Raw genomic sequence first — 14,012 nt, 5'->3', positions numbered from 1 at the left:
GATGGAATTGAATACAGACGTATTTCAAAATTTCTGAATCCTCCAGTAAGCACCATTGGGGCCGTTATCCACAAGTGGAAGCAACATCACTTCGTCATCAACTGGCCACGTACAGGAGCTCCTCACAAGATTTCTGACCAGGGAGTCAGAAGAATAGTCAGAAGAGTAGCCCAAGAGCCAAGGACCACTTGGAAAGAGCTCCAGAAACACATGGAGGCAGCAGGTGTCATTGTCACAGAGTAAACAATAGGCAGGGCACTCCACTGCTCACGCTCACCCGCAAGACTCCATTACTAAAGAAAAGGCATGTCGAAGCTCGTTTAAAGTTTACTACAACTCATTTGGACAAGCCTATGAAATACTGGGAGAATGTAGTCTGGTCAGACGAGAGCAAAATTTAACTTTTTGACTGTCATATTACACACCATGTTTGGAGAAGAAATGGCACTGCATCTCACCCTAAAAACACTACACCAACAGTGAAGTGTGGAGGTGAAGCATCATGCTGTGGGCCTGGTTTTCATCACATGGTACTGGAAGACTTCATATAACTGAAGGAACAATGAATGGAGCCCTTTATCCAGAGATTCTTGAGAAGAATCTGCTGCCATCTACCCGGATGATGAAGATGAGACATGGGTGGAGCTTCCAGCAGGACAATGATCCAAATCATACAGCAAAGGAAACTCTCAATTGGTTTCAGAGAAAAAAAAAAATCAAGGTATTAGAATGGCCAGACAATCACCTGACTCAAATCCATTTGAACAAGATTTAAAGACAATATGTTTCGAAGAATGGACCAAAAATCACACCTGAATACTGCGACCCATTCATTTCTTCATACAGGAAGTGTCTTGAAGCCGTCATTACAAACAAAGGCTTCTCCACTAAGTCCATCCATCCATCCATCCATCCAAACATCCATATGGTCTGAACACTGACAGGCTGACCCCCCACCCCTTCACCCTCTGCAGCAAAGTTGACAGCACTCATACGTCTATTTCCCAAAGACAACCTCTGGATATGACGCTGAGCACATGCACTCAACTTCTTTGGTCGACCATGGCCTGTTCTGAGGCCTGTTCTGAGTGGAACCTGTCCTGTTAAACCGCTGTATGGTCTTGGCCACCGTGCTGCAGCTCAGTGTCAGGGTCTTGGCAATCTTCTTATAGCCTAGGCCATCTTTATGTAGAGCAACAATTCTTTTTTTCAGATCCTCAGAGAGTTCTTTGCCATGAGGTGCCATGTTGATCTTCCAGTGACCAGTATGAGGGAGTGTGAGAGCGATGACACCAAATTTAACACACCTGCTCCCCACACACACCTGAGACCTTGTAATACTAACAAGTCACATGACACCGGGGAGGGAAAATGGCTAATTTGGACTTTTTCACTTTGGGGTGTACTCACTTTTGTTGCCAGCGGTTTAGACATTAATGGCTGTGTGTTGAGTTATTTTGAGGGGACGGCAAATTTACACTGTTACACAAGCTGTACACTCACTACTTTACATTGTAGCACAGTGTCATTTCTTCAGTGTTGTCACATGAAAAGATATAATCAAATATTTACACAAATGTGAGGGTTGTACTCACTTTTGTGAGATACTGTATATATACATATACATATACATATATATATATATATAATATATATATATATATATTATATATATATATATAATATATATATATATATATATATATATATATATATATATATATATATATATATACATATAGTGTGTGTGTGTGTGTGTGTGTGTGTGTGTGTGTGTGTGTTTGTGGACTGCTTTGCTGGACTTAAGATTAGATTTGTCTTTTAGTTTGATATTTTATTCCCCCATTTTAAACTCCTGTGAACACTTATACTTTTTCTGTCCTCTGGGGTTCTGGGAATTAAAAAAAAAAAAAAAAGCTATTTCATCTTGTGAACAGAAGAGACAAATTAACTTTATTTTTTGTTTTGCATTGTTGCTAAAGTATACAAGAACAAAGTGAACAGAAAAGACAAATTAAAGCAGCACAAACAATTGAGATACTCATCTGTCAGATTTTGATATTTTTCTGTTGTTTCTGATAAACAAGCTCTGCTGTATATTGCAATATTACAAGGGAAGTGTGGTAAAGCGGCATCATCATATAAAACCATGACCTAATTTACTTCCTGTCCACCCCTCCCCCACTCTTCATTTTCTCTCTATATTACTATGTGAAAAAAAACATGACCTGCTGCAAAAAAGCGTAATAATGTCAAACAAACAAATCAGCAGTGAATCTATGAGCTACTTTACTGAGACAGAGAACCCCACCAGATGCAAAAGGGGATTATAATGCTACAAATTAGCTTGTGGAAGTGTATCATGGCATGAACAAAGAAGTTTTCTGAGGACCTCAGAGTTGTTGATGCTCATCAGACTGGAAAAGGATACAAAGGCATCTCTAAAGAGTTTGGATTCCACCATAGCTATCCTCCCCAGGAATAGTCGACATATATAGCTACAAGAGCAAGACGTGTAATAGCCTGTGAGGTCACAATGGAACCCTGGGTAACTTTTAAGCAACTAAAGGCTTTTCTCACATTGGGTAATGTTAATGTTCATGAGTCCACCATCAGGAGAACATTGAACAACAATGGTGTGTATGGCAAGGAGAAAGCCACTGCTCTCCAAAAAGAACATTGCTGACCTTCTGCAGTTTGCTAACGATCACGTGGACGAGCCAGAAAGTTATTGGAAAAATGTTTTGTGGATTGAAGAGACCAAAATAGAACTTTTTGGTTTAAAAAAGAAAACTCTGCATTCCAGCATAAGAACCTTACCCCATCTGTGAAACATGGTGGTGGTAGTATCACGGTTTGGGCCTGTTTTTCTGCATCTGGGCCTGGACGACTCACCATTACTGATGGAACAATGAATTTGGAATTATACTCTAAAGGAAAATATCAGGACATCTGTCCATGAACTGAATCTCAAGAGAAAGTGGATCATGCAGCAAGACAACAACCCTAAGCACACGAGTCGTTCTACCAAAGAACGGTTAAAGAAGAATAAAAGTAATGTTTTGGACTGGCCGGGTCAAAGTCCTGACCTTAATCCAATAGAAATGTTGTGGAAGAACCTGAAGCCAGCAATTCATATGAGGAAACACACCAACACCCCAGAGTTGAAGCTGTTCTATACTGAGGAACGGGATAAAACTCCTCCAAGCCGATGTGCAGGACCGATCATTTGTTTGTCTCATTGTTTATTTGGGTTCTCTTTATCTACTCTTAGGCCTTTATGCAGAAATCTAGAAAAATTTAAACTCATCACAAACTTTCAAGGACCACTGTATTTTGGAAATATGTAATAGTTTACGAATTTGAAAGGATCATGACAATCCACGAAGGCAGGATTATCCATATATGGGATTGGGCGAGTGCCCTGAGGCACCAGCCAATCGGGGACACCAAATGATTAAGATAATGACTAGACCTTTAAAATATTTGTCCTATTTTCTATATATATTATTTACTGGAAGAGATGGAAACAAATATAGAATTAATAGTTAATATAATCTCTACAGAGAGAGCATACAAAAATATATGTATTTAAAGAATTGCGATTGAGTGTATGTGATCTCCCACCCCCAAGTCAGAGTCAAGTCCACAGTAATGCTGGGGGGTGGCACTTCAAGTGTGGTCACACTAGGGCACCGCACTGTGTTAATCTGGGCCTGCGATCCCCTGAATATGCAAATTAGTCCATGACATCATCTTACAACTTGTAGTGACATTTCGAGCGTGCATTACCTACTTTCAACTGAAAATCGTTTGCAATAAAGATATCGCCTCTGGCTTGCTCATTAGAGATATTGTCATGTCACAGCAAACCAGTGACTACATTTCCCATCCTGCACTGTGGCCTACAAACATGGCCGCCATGGACTACACTTCCCACACACACACACGTTCACCTTCTCCAGAATTCTAATCACACACACCTGGTTCCAACCTCACACACACTCACACCACAGTATATAAGAGACTGTTCACTATGACTTTGTGTAGTATTGAATTTAACTCTTTACCAAGCAGATGTCCTTTGTTCTCATTTCGTTTCCAGAATCTGATTCAAGCCTCACCCTATTTTTGCCCGATTGCTGATTGCCTGACCCATTGACTGTTTTGAACATGCTTCTGTCTAATGATTTGGATTTGCCTGTCTCGCTCTATTAAATGGCTTTTACTGCACTTGCATCCATCCTCAAGAGTTGCGGACGGATGCAAGTGCAGTAAAGTCATAGTGTATGAACAGTCTCTTATATACTGTGGTGTGAGTGTGTATGAGATTGTAACCAGGTGTGTGTGATTTACAATTCCAGAGAAGGTGGACGCGTGTGTGTGGGAAGTGTAGTCCATGGCAGCCATGTTTGTAGGCCACAGTGAAGGATGGGAAATGTAGTCACTGGTTTGCTGTGACATGACCGATATGAACCTACATCTGGATTTCTGTAAAGCTGTTTGTGGCAATGAGTATTTTTAAAGCTGCAAGGCAAATAAAATGTAATTAAAATTAAGGAAACCTCTAGCTAGTCAGTGATCAACACAAAGCTTGTAGAATGAGAAACTTGTCAGCTTACTTAACCTTCAGGCTCGTTATGTAGAATACAGACTCAGTGTGTGACAAATACCATGATAGTTATCTCTTTCTCACCAAACCATTTTTAGCTCCTTCTGACCACAAACAGCACATTTAGCACTGAGGGCGGTTTTATTTCTCATCACGGTCTGTCACCTTTCCATGGATGTTCAGGCCTGCCCTTTTCATACCCTTTATAAATGCTGATCACGTGCTATTTGGTCTTATTAGAATTGTTCATTTGCCATTCATTAAATTCAGTTATTTGGTGTGTTTATTCTGATTTATTTCTTTCACCTACTTTTAGATTAAAAATTATAAGAATACTAAACTATCAATACTTATACTTGTTTAATTAAAATAATGCACCATGTCCTTGGGTTTATTGTGTGATTGTGCTGCAGTGTTGATAGTAGATATAAATATGCTATTTACTCAAATTAAACTGAAATCATTCTTAAACATTATATGCAAGTTTGGCTATGAAGTGTTGAACACGGCTCGGTTGTGTATAAGTTAGTGTAAAAACCTACATTCCTACAGAGTACAAGAGCAACGCAAACAGCAGATAAAACCACACAGGACAAATAAATGCTGATGCTGTCAGATTTTTTTCCTTGTCATTGTTTTTGCTAAACTCACTTTGTTCTATATTGCAATATTACAAGGGAAGTGTGTGGTAAAGAGGCTTTATCATATAAAACCATGACCTAATTTGCTTCCTGTCCACCCCTCCCCCACTCTTCTCTCCCTCTGTATTTTGTAAATGGAAGAGAAAACATGACCTGGTGCACAAACGCATAATGATGTCAAATAAATAAACAACAGTAAATCTGGGAGCTATTTTCTAACATGGAGAAATCTGCTCATTGAATGGACAAAAAAAACAGCTTTTTGGGCAGAAGTTAGTGATTATCCTGCACTTGATATGGCTCTCCACCTCACATCACAGCTGCTGTTTGTTATACCAATTAAAAGAGCAGGTTCACTCAACTTAGCAACTGAACTGCTGTTCATCCCCGGTGATGCATCACCATGTCAGGATCTTATGATCTCCCTGGATATCTCTCTAATCTCACCTTCGGTTACTGTTACGCTACCTTGGGGTAATCATTTCCTCTCACATTGCTAATCTGACACGCTCAAGTCGATTTCTCCTTTACAACATCAGTAGGATTCGTCCATTTCCATCCACACAGGCCACTGAGGTGCTGGTTCAGTCTCTTTTCATTTCAAGACTAGAGTGCAACTGTCTCCTGGCAGGTCTGCCTCTGAACGCCACTCGACCTCTGCGAGTGACCCAGAACGCAGCTGCACAACTGGTTTTCAACCTTCCTAAATTCTCTCACACTACCCCATTGCTGCACTACCTCCACTGGCTTCCTGTAGCTGCCCACATCAGATTTAAAACTCATACTTATTAAAACTGAAATTATTCTTATACGTTGTACTTGAGTTTGGCTATGAAGTGTTAAACGCTGCTGAGTTATGTATCAGTAAAGGTGAAAACCGCAGCTGTGTTTCCTGTGAAAGAGGTGCTTTTTTCCCCCACTTACTCACATTTGTTTGCCTACAACCTGCCCCCCCCCCCCCCCCCCCGCACACACACACACACACACACACACACACACACACACACAAACACACTTAAACCACATTCTCCCACACAGCTTATCAGCTAATATAATCACTGCTGAGGTGATATTTGCATTAATACGATTATGTTCGCCTCGTGATCATCATCCTTATCATAATCATCACCATCAGCAGTCATGATCTCCCATTTTCTCCTGCTGGTTCTTGCCTGCCTTCCGTCATTCACAATGGCCCAGAGTAAGATAAAGTCTGTCTTTTGATTCTAGTTTTTTTTTTAAAAATCTTTTTAATCTATTTTTAAAAATTTGTATTATTGTCTGTATTTGCTGAATCAAACTTGGCACATAATTGCTTTGCACTTAATCGGAATTGTTGTGAATTCTGTTTCGTATTTCAGTTTTGTTCAACAATATCGAAATCAGAATTCTGCAAATCTTCAAAGCATGATGTTTATTTGTTTTTTCTTAAACATAATGTTTTTTTGGGCACACGGCCAAAAATGTCATGCAGGTTCAAATATATTAAATTAAACTTTTTTACTTAATATTCATGACCTGACTCCCCCCACCATTTTACTCTTGTTTTCATTAAAGTATTTCAAATTTCATTCAATATTCACATATTGACAGATACATGTACATAGTTCAAGCAAACTACTGTTTAAAGATAACGATCTTATATTTACGTGTATGTATATCCCAATACTTTATGTAATTAAGTATACTCTCATACTACCATCAGTTATTTTTTACCAGCCGTTATACATTTTCCTGTATCTTTCAACTGGTAATGTTAATATACTGTACATAATTGAACCTTATGGACCACTGATACAGTAAAGCTTTCATCTAAAAGATAATCAAAGGTATAACACATGCATCCTTCCAGGTAACATTTACATACACAAGGTACAAGATGTAGGGTACAAACAAAGATAAGGTAAGATAAGGTAAGTTAAGGTAAGGTAAGATAAGATAAGATAAGATAAGATAAGATAAGTCCATAATTATAAATACATGAATCAATGTTTTCACACAGATGTGATAGGATCAGATAAATGCTGTTTCATATATGCCCGGTATTCAATCCCTGCTGCAGTCATTAAAAGCTACAGTGTAACAAGGCCTGACTGTATATTGTTTTCACAATATAATCTTTATTTTTTATTAATTTCACAATTATAGATGTTTTAAATTGTGACTTAGCTTACTGATACTAACTACAGCTCTTCTGGATATTCTGATTCTGAACATTTATTTTGTGTTGTCTGGATATATAACAACATTAACCCAAATTTTCTCTTCGCCTACAGTTTTATTGGATTTAATGGGCGCAGGATGTGTTCCAACCCCAGCTTGGTGTCGGTGCAGCGAGCAATGAAAAAAATCGACCGATGCCTGTTTGAAAGCTCAACTTAACCAGTGACTAAAGCTTAATTCTTTTTTTCTACAACACACCTTTCACCTATAGTTTGTAGCTTTGCATAACAGGTGTAAAGACAATCTTTGACCGTAAAGATTTGCTTAAATGATTTTGCCATCATATTACTGATTTGCAGTAAAGGCTGCGGGCATGAATTCATTTTATTTTTCTGTTAATTCAATAAAGTACATTTGTATTACTCATTATTGCAATGTTTCTACTAAATAAATTCACATTTTAAAAGAAAACATTGTTGTTTGTATATAATGCCACTTTAATAGCTACATTCTAATACTTAAAAAAGAAACATACTTCTCGATAAAGAAAGAGTAAGAGAATCAATGGATCAATATGTGCAATTACTTGCTACATGTGCAGTAGTTTATAATCAGTATCACGTTTCACTTTAGAAACATCCTGTAATTCAACCTTCCTAAGTTCCCACACCACCCCATTACTACGCTCCCTCCGCTGGCTTCCTGTAGCTGCCTGCATCAGATTTAGAACTCTGCTTGCCTACAAAGCCACAAACAGAGCAGCTCCCACTCACAGTACCTCAAATCATTTATCACAGCCACACTGCACCACGCTCCCTCTGATCTTCTCGTACTGCTCGACTGGTTCCACCATCTCTCAGGGTAAAGGGAAGGCATGCATCAAGACACTTCTCTGTTCTGGTATCTAGGTGGTAGAATGACCTTCCCCTAGATGTCCGGCTGAGCACCTGAGTCACTGGCCGTCTTTCTCATGAAGTACTTAAAATGAACATTATTATAAACAATTGTGTAGTCTGTGTGCTTTTCTTATGATATCGCCTCCCTAACAGAGTTTTTAGACTGATTGTATTCTTAATCCATGACATAATGAACCAGTATCAGAAAGTATTTATTGATGGCACTGGGGTCGGGGGGCTTAGTGCTTAGCACGATTGCCTCACACCTCTGGGGTTCGATTCCTGTCTCTACCCTGTGTGTGTGGAGTTTGCATGTTCTCCCCGTGCTTTGGGTGTTCCTCTGGATACACAAAGTCTTGCTTTGTGCTCTATGATGGGTTGGCACCGACCATTGATATCGTCCTGGGCCTTCTGCCCCAAGTTCTTTGGGATAGACTCCAGGCTCTGGAGGAGGATAAGCAGTACAGGAGTGTAGGATAAGCAGTACAGAAAATAGATGGAAAGATGGATGAACTTCAAAGTGCTTCCATAAGCCGCTCTGTACAAGGGCGTCTGCCGAATGCTATAAATGTAAATGTAAATGTCATTCACTCCGTATATAAGTGTAAACATATATATTAATACTGTTACAAGTCCTGTGACAAGGAGCTGGCACTGGAGACTCCTTCCATAAATTTTACATAAATATCTCCTTACAGAAACTTCACCATATAAAAAATTATACATATTTTTGTAAATGTTTATGTGGAGTCTCCACCAGACAAGTCCCTGTGAATGAACTGTTACTATAGAAACGATAATGTATAAGAAAGCAAATATAAAAAATATATAAAGTATAAAGTAAAGTATAAAAAAACAAATACTGTCACCTTCTGACCAATCAGAATCCAGAAATCAACAGCACTGTTTTATAATTACACAATATCGCACAAGCAAGAGTGCTGTTGTACAGGATATCAGCACGGCTATTTTAATATTGTGTAACCAAAACACTATGGTCAAATATTTTGTTCATTTTTACTCCATCCAGGAAAATAGTTTCCAAAGAGTAAAAAAGCTGGATAGATACAGTGAGTGACATGTCTCAGTGCTATTATCAGCACTCATTGCTTGTCCAACCCAATGAGTAGATCAGAACTAACAGTTGTATACATTACATGTACAGCATACATTTTACATACTTACATTTATCTCATTTATACATCTGTACAGTTAAGAGTCTTGCTCATGGGCTTGGTGGTGATGAGGTTTGAACTCATGACCTTCTAAATATGTATACTTTTAGACATCAAATAAGAGCAGTGTTCTGTTGTACACTGTGTGTACTGAATGGTGTGTGTGCAGCAAAATGACTACAGCTAACAATTTCAGTCTTAAGTTCACAACTAATGCCTGAACCTCGGACTTGTGTAAAATGACTTATGAGCACCCCTGCTGGGAAGAAATATATTAACATGCATTCATTTTCATTAACCACTTTATCCTGGTAAGGGTCATGGCAGAAGCCAGAGCCTATAATGGGAACACTGGAATCAAGGTGGGAGAATACACACGGAATGTGTACATAGACATCCATAGGGGCAATTTAGCATAGCTAATCCACCTACCTGCATGTTTTTAGACATGCAGTGGTACAGTAATCTGAGCCCAGGGTCAAACCAGGGACCCCAGAGCTGTAAGGCAGCAACACTATCCAATGACATTGACAGATAAATGAACAGAATTTGAGATAATTAATTAAATAATGAACTTCCTGAAAGTAAGGACTATATTTTCTGTAGTGCTTCTTTCTACAAAATGCTCTACTGTCACCATCTACTGTAACAGTACTGAAATTGCAAAGCTTCAACCTTTTTAACAACTGTTTAGTTGGAGCTACAGAAGCCCAGGCCCCTGAACCACCGTCTGTGAAATTTGTATTTTTTATTTTATTTAACTGCTTTTTGTCATGAACATAAGTTGACCATAAATCTTATTATCAGGCTATTTAGTTTTTTTTTTCTCCCCCACACCAATCTATTATTTTGTTATTTATTTAATTCAGTGCTAGGCCCAGATTCATATTAGCGTTAACTTACACTTGATAATAACTTTCTTTAATACAACATTAATAGCTATGAATGAAACATTAACTATTCTGAATTTGACAATTAACAAATGAACAAAAGTTATTCTAAATTTTATACACTCACCATACACTCAGATACAGGTCATTATTCGCTGACGCATCTGTTGGCAGATCGGCGAGCATCGACCCATCCTTGCTCTTGGAGGGCTAGGAATTTTTGGAGGCTCCTTATATACTATTATTAGACGATTACCTCACCTGTTTCACACAACCTTCTTATTTCAACTTGTCACATCGCTATTAGTCCTAAATTGCCCCTGTCCCAACTTTTTTTGAACGTGTCGCATGCATCAATTTCAAAATATATGTTTACCTTCAAAAAACTATGCAGTTGATTAGATTAAACATCAAATACATTGTTTTATATATATATATATATATATATATATATATATATATATATATATATATATATATATATATATAAATGTTTAAATAAAAAAAGTCTAAATACATTTACAAACCATCCCTCTTTATTGTTATTAGCATTTTCTATACTGTGCCAACTTTTTCAGAATTGGGGTTGTACTTAAAAAAAAAGGCCATCACTGGCCATTAAATTTTCAGCAGACATTTAGTAGGGTTACTACTGAGCCGTCCTCATGAAACTTGAATGGTAGATTTGGGAGGGATTCACTGCTATCTGATGCAATCTTACTCATCTTGGCCACTGGGAGGCACTATTCATATTCATATGGTTTGGAGTTAAGTTGAAATAGTTGTTTCACAAGAGCCAGAAGGCCATTTGAGCTTGACATTTAACCGATCGCAGATTGTGTTAAGCAACACAAGCCTTCAGGAGAGAGTTGAGGTAGGAGGGTGCTGTTCCAGACAAGGTCTTGTAGGTGAGCATCAAGGCCTTGAATTTGTTACGGGCGGCTACAGGAAGGCAGTGGAGGGAGATGAAGAAGGGTGTGACATGGGTTCTCTTGGCCTGGTTGAAGGCGAGGCGTGCTGCAGCATTCTGAATTATCTGAAGGGGTTTATTGGAGCTGGCTGGGAGGCCCGAGAGTAGTGAGTTGCAGTAGTAAAGTTTTGAGATGACAAGAGCCTGGACTAGTAGCTGTGCAGCCTGGTCGGTGAGATAGGGTCTGATTTTCTTGATGTTATACAGAATGATATATAAAGACAACCTAAAATTTACACTATGAATCTGCAATTATATTGGGATAATACAGAATATGCAGTATATAAAGAGCTGCAGGATGATTACAGGTAGTAAAAACAGTGGCCTAATGGTGTAGTGTCTAGCAGGGTAAGGTTTGTGGGGAAGAAGCTGGCCCTGAGTCTGCTGGTTCTGGTGTGAAAGTTCCTATATCTCCTCCTGGATGGAAGGAGTTTGTGACTGGGATGGGAGGAGCCCCTTATGATGTTGCGTGCTCTACACAAACATATCCTGTGGTGAAGATGTTCAGTGGCTGGGAGTTAAACACCAATGATGTGTTGGACGGTTTTCACCACCCTTTGCAGGGCTTTTCTTTCAGATACCGTGGAGCTGCCATACCACACTTGACGGAGTTGGTCAGGATACTCTCAATGGTGCAACGATAGAAACAGATCTGAGGAGACAGATGAACTTTCTTCAGTCTCCTCAGGAAGTAAAGATGCCTTTGCTCCTTTCTAACCTGAATTGAAATATTATGGTGCCAGGACAGATCCTTAGAGATCTCGACACCCAGGGATTCGGAATTCGGAATTCGATGGAGTAGGACGTGAAGTTGGAGGCTCCTGCTGATTTCGATTAAAATTGTAATTAATTTGTGCTTTTCGATCATACAATATATTTTGACTTATTCTACTCTGTTTCCTTGTTTGCAATTTTAACTTTGTGGTACGTTAAAATGTCTGGAAAGAACACGAAAACCCGTGGTAGTATTCAGACACGACTGAGGCCAAGTATGCGCACCTTGAGCGCGTCCCCTTCTCCCCCTGTATCTGCGTCGCCGAGCGGTGACCCTGATTTCGTCGCACTCAGGCTCGAGCTGCTGGCTTCACTGAGGAAGGACATCGCCGCTCCGGAAGATTCTCGGGGAAGCGCTGTTTACTATCCAGCTTGACCCGCAGGCCGTGAAAACACAGCAGGCTAGTGATAAAGTTTCTACCGAGGCTACCATATCAACACTGAAAGGTACTGTTGGGGAAATGGAGCACGTTCTCCCCGGTTGCACCGAGACAGTTCATATGAAGACTACTATCGAGTCTCTCACTGCGACCGTGACTCAATTAGAGAATAAATGTGAGGATATGGAGTCGAGGTCATGGCGCAATAACGTTAGGATAGTGGGAGTTCCAGAGGGCGCTGACGCCTGTACAACTGCTGCTGTAGCGGCCTTGATAAAGAGGGCTTCAGCCGAAGCCCAAGCCTGGTGAACGACCACGAGCTATTGTGTGCAGATTCCACTATCACAGTGACTGTGTTGACATTTTACGCCGTGCAAGAGAGATCCAGCGGATTAATGTGGCTGACTACACAGCCAAGACCGCCCGGGCCCGGGCCGCGTTTAACAAGGTTCGGTGTCAACTTCGTGGTATTGAGGGCGCTCGCTGTGGAATACTTCACCCGGCTCGGCTTCACATTACATATAACGGTGTTCAGAAGGACTTTACTTCAGCGGAGGAAGCAGGAGACTACGTTAAACTCTTGATATCGGGGTGAACTGCATCACCTACACAGCGGAGTCTTTTTCGCTCTTCTTTTATTTTTATTTTTTGCACTCGGCCTTCCAGCTCTACAGAATTCTGATTCTTATTGAAGATATTGTCGTTGCATTACTTCACCTAGATTTTGTGGACTTACTCCTCTTAAAATTTACTTCTGTATTAATGTGCTTCTCTGTTTTGATGCTCTGACCGGGTTAGAGTTTCTGTTTATTTAATTTTATTAGTGTTATCTCCTCGGCTTTACGTGCTACACTGTTATATTATTTGTTACAAGTCTTTAAAAGGTAAGGACATTATATTTATTATCGTGTGCAGACTGTTTATCAGTCTTGGTAATTTTGTTGGTTAGCCCAGTTTACTCTCAGAGTTGTTTTCACATTGTGGACAACGTTCGGTTTCTGTAGGATACACTGCTGTCTCATTTGTTTATGGAGACTTTGGGTGTTGTTGTTTGGAGGATTGTGAGAGTAAGCAGAACATGCCAATGCTTTGAAGGATGTAATGTTATTTAATTGCGAATCTGTTTTTAGAGGATTTAAACCTAACATGCTGAACAAGTTATATTATAGAATTCAGGCAATTTTACTGGGGTTATCTCGTACAGTGTAGCAAGTAATAATCTGGAAAGACCTTTGAACATCACAGTCTAAAACTGGATTTAAAGAGAAGCAAATTAGTAAATGAATCACATGTAAATTAATCACATGAAAATGTATCACATGAAAATTAATCTCATGAAAATGAATCACATGTAAATTAATCACATGTAAATGAACCATATGAAAATGAATAAATAAATTAAAGACATAAAAAAAAAAATTAAAAAGAGATGTCAACACCCTGGAACTTGAAGCTGGAGACACACTCTACTTCAGTCCCATGGATGTAGATGGGAGAGTGTCTGCTGATGT

Source organism: Ictalurus punctatus, chromosome 7, assembly GCF_001660625.3.
Source record: "Ictalurus punctatus breed USDA103 chromosome 7, Coco_2.0, whole genome shotgun sequence".
Taxonomy (NCBI): Eukaryota; Metazoa; Chordata; class Actinopteri; order Siluriformes; family Ictaluridae; genus Ictalurus; species Ictalurus punctatus.
The sequence above is the reverse complement of the archived record's forward strand: the minus strand, read 5'-3'. Positions refer to the sequence as shown.